We start from the raw sequence: 3,580 nt of genomic DNA, 5'->3' as shown, positions 1-3,580 counted from the left end.
ACTGGAACTTCCACTTTACTCAGCTATTCCCTTTGTAGTTATCTTCACAAAGGAGTTAATAACATCATACTACAAGGGCTAGGGGTGTAGCTTGGTGGCACTGCACCTGCCAGGCAAGCAAAAGGTCCTGAGATTGATCCCCGGTACCAAATAAAAGAAAAAAAATCCCCAAGACATTATCATACATGCATACCCATGTTTATAGTAGCACACCTCATAATAGCTAACTCTTGGAAGCAGCTTGTATATCTATCAACAGATCGATGGATTAAAAAATGTGGTATTTATATACAATGGCATAATACTCTGCCATAACACAGGGATAATGAGTCATTTGTAGGAAAATGAATGCACTTTGAGGCCATAATTTTAAGTAAATCAGACACACAAGCTTAAGTATCATGTAACTTCTCTTACATGAGAGACACAACAAATAAAGTGCAAAATAAAATACAGAATAGGCAAAAAGAGAAAAGTTATTGTAATCTAGCATGGGCAATGTATCTAAAAGTGTACCTTGACAGTATAATTGTCTTATGTGTTTGTATGTTTTTTTGGTTTGTTAGTCTGACTGTTAACCTGTGCAAGCATTTACTTTATAAGTACTTAGAAATAATTGATGTTGGTTTAAAATAGGGGGACATCCAAGGGAATGGGTAAAAATGGAATTAAGATGTGTTTTGTGCATGTACCAATATCCCACAATGAATATAATCATTATGTACTGCAAACATATAGTAGTAAATGTCGCGCGCACCTCGCCAGCAAGGAGCACGCAACACTCAGGATTCTTCTGATGCACGCTTTATTGGAGCTTCTTCTACATTCTTCAAAATGGCGGAAAGACCCCGAGCCGGATGCGAGCCTGCCTTTTATAGCCTCCCGGGTGACGTAGCCCATTTCTATTGGTCAATGCCGGCCTTCATCATTCTGACGAACCAAGCGCCTCATCTGCGCAGGCGTGAACCACCGTCACCGGCGGACTCATATCCGGAATTCATGCAGGGCATGAAGAACCTGGAAATAATGGTGCGTGACAAGTAAAAATAAAAAAATTAAAACTAAAAAGGAAGTAGGGCCTTTGGGAAGTCATTAGGGTTAAAGGCATCGAGGTGGAGTACCCACAACTGAGTATTTTTGGCTTTATAAGGAGAGAGAGATTAGAACACAGACACATATGCACACTCCTTATCCTTGTCATGTTATGTCCTATACCACCTCAGGACTGTCCACAAGACCATTGTCAGAAGGAAGTCCTTGAATTTCCAAAACTGTGAGTTAAATAAATTCTCCCTTTAAAAAATAAAGTTTCCCAGCAATGGCTATTTCATGATAGTAATGGAAAACAGATGAATACATTAATTAACCAATCAGAAGGAAACGCTGGTTCTGACAGTTGCCTAGGGCTTTTTTGCAGGGTGTGGGTCTATGAGTGGCAAATGAACCAGTTTCCAGAAAATTCTAGATTTGCCATTGTATGCCTATCAGTGGGGTTCTTGAGATTCCACAGTAAAAATGTATTCTGAATCACAAGTGCAAATAACAGTGATCTTACCAAATAAGGAGTGAAGACTGAGAAGGAGATGGAGGATGAGCCTGAGAAAGATGAAAAGAATAATGGAGAGCCCTTCTCAGTCTCCCATTTAAAATGTCTCTGCAAACCTAAATTCCAAGACCTATGAAGAAATCTAATACCAACACCCTTATTATGATCAACAATTGAAACAGTTCCCTTCCAGGTAAATGAAATTATGAGGCATAGCAGGCATAAATGAAATAAAATATATGAGAAAATGAACAGATGAATTTTTGAAATAAAAATATGGGTATTGCAACAAATAAATTGTCAGACAACTCTGGAACAATATCTAAATAGAGTTTATAAACTTGGAGCAAGGGACCCCACCTACTCTCACTTTCAACAGGAGTTCAAGGCTGACGGTAAGTTAAATTTTATGGAGTGAAAATAGGATACTCTGACAAGCATTCTATTAAGCGGGGAGCTTTGAAAGTATGGGAGATGTTTCAATGAGTCTTCAGGTATAGTTGACAGTCCTTGGTTGAAGAGAACAAGTGAGCAGTTTAGGATGTTCCAAAATAATAGTTCAGTGTTAGGGATGGCAGGTGTTTTCTGGGTAAGTTTTTCTGAATAATGAGGGTTTCTGGAGGCTTTATTATAACAGTAGGCATCTGAAGGATGTGTGCCAATGTGACCAGGTCATGGAATGCCTAGTAGCATTACCTAGCTGATAAACATTATTTCTCCATTTGCTTGTTGAGGGTGCTTCCTGAAGACATTAGAATTGGAGTTGGTGGACTAAATAAAGCAGATGACGACCCCTTCCCACAACATGGGTGGGCATCATCCAATCCATTGACACCTGAGAAAGGTGGAATTGCTTCGGCTGGACATTCATTTTTCCTGTGTTGGCCTGTTTCTATGCTTTCACACCCAGGCTGGGACCTACACCATGGGCTTTCCTTAGTCTACAGCTAGCAGTCAGCAGATGGTGGAAATTCTCAGCCTCCAAAGAGCATAAACTGGTATTTTAACAGTAAATTCCAGATGCTTATATACCACTCTACGGATAATTTCCTACTGCTTCTGTTTGCCTAGAGAACCCCAATAGTGTCTTGAGAAATGAGGGCCAGGGCACCCAATGCCCCAAAGACCATATCCCTCTCCAAGATCCTCGGGAACATTACAGAGATCACTGGGTTTAGAACATCATCAGACACTTAGTGTTCTTGATCTTGGAATACAAAACCTAATCACTCTATGTATAAAGTCTAAAAACCTTATGGCATAACAAGCCCAAAGTAAATCTCAAATTTAAAAAGTGAAAACAATTTAAACCCAAATCCTAAACTCTAAATAACATAAACATGAACTTTTTGAAGACTTGTTACTTGCCTTTTGAAGTGATTTAAGGGAATACAATGTAGCTATTTTTTTAAGCGTAGGAGAAATCGAAACAAATTTGCAATAGAAGGAAACGAGAAATGAATTAAGTAGGAACTCAAAGTCCGGGGTAGCAAGGAATGAGGACTGAATTTTGGCGCGGAATCCGCGTTGGCGCCCGGCCCGGCCTCCATGTCTAGAAGAGAACCCCGCAGGTGCCGAGGTAGAGGTATGGAGAGCTCTACGACACGCAAAGGTGGGAGGCGCGCGGGGAAGTGATTTGCTGCCCCAATGGCCGTCTCCGCGAGTTTGCTGCGATCCGATCACGAGAGCTAAAGAGAGCTCCATGGTAAGCTCGACCATCAGTCGGCTTCCAGCAGACTGCGGAGCCGGCTTTCGAAGCAGCTGGACCTCCGGGACAGGGTACCCTCTGGGCAAGCCCCACAGCTCAGCGGAACTTTCGGCCCTGGCGCGCCGGGGGCTGGGTGTATGGGCGCCTGTAGTGAGATTTGGCCCTGACGTCATCGGACACTGGGGGAGGGCGGGGCGGGGCCTGTTGGGCCACGCCCTCCATGTCCTGCCTCTCCTTGACGCCATCGGGTTGCGACCCCGGCAGGGCCGGGCGGCAGGCGGGCGGCTCCTCGGCCTAGCTGAGCTGAGGAGAGAGGCTTGGGGGAG

The 3,580-nt window shown here is 43.2% G+C and overlaps 1 protein-coding gene and 1 long non-coding RNA gene across 8 annotated transcripts in view; one reads left to right on the top strand and one right to left on the bottom strand.

Moving 5' to 3' along the window:
• Positions 1 to 984: 984 nt before the first annotated feature.
• Positions 985 to 3,580, bottom strand: part of LOC104849242 — a 25,744-nt gene continuing 23,148 nt past the window's right edge. Inside the window, exon 3 of the long non-coding RNA XR_776705.1 lies at positions 985 to 1,017. This is a non-coding gene — a long non-coding RNA (uncharacterized LOC104849242). The remainder of the gene's footprint in view (positions 1,018 to 3,580) is intronic.
• The window catches only part of Atp9b (ATPase phospholipid transporting 9B (putative)), a 278,807-nt gene continuing 278,265 nt past the window's right edge, over positions 3,039 to 3,580 (top strand). For 3 of the 7 annotated variants that reach the window (XM_010605561.3, XM_010605560.3, XM_010605556.3), the window contains exon 1: positions 3,039 to 3,251. The gene's annotated coding sequence lies outside the window, so the exon portion shown is untranslated. The remainder of the gene's footprint in view (positions 3,252 to 3,580) is intronic. The other 4 variants (XM_033757511.1, XM_010605558.3, XM_010605557.3 and 1 more) reach the window with 3 other exon arrangements.

The sequence above is a fragment of the Fukomys damarensis genome, unplaced genomic scaffold (assembly GCF_012274545.1).
Source record: "Fukomys damarensis isolate Sample0158 unplaced genomic scaffold, DMR_v1.0_HiC HiC_scaffold_30, whole genome shotgun sequence".
Classification (NCBI taxonomy): Eukaryota; Metazoa; Chordata; class Mammalia; order Rodentia; family Bathyergidae; genus Fukomys; species Fukomys damarensis.
The sequence above is the reverse complement of the archived record's forward strand: the minus strand, read 5'-3'. Positions and strand labels throughout refer to the sequence as shown.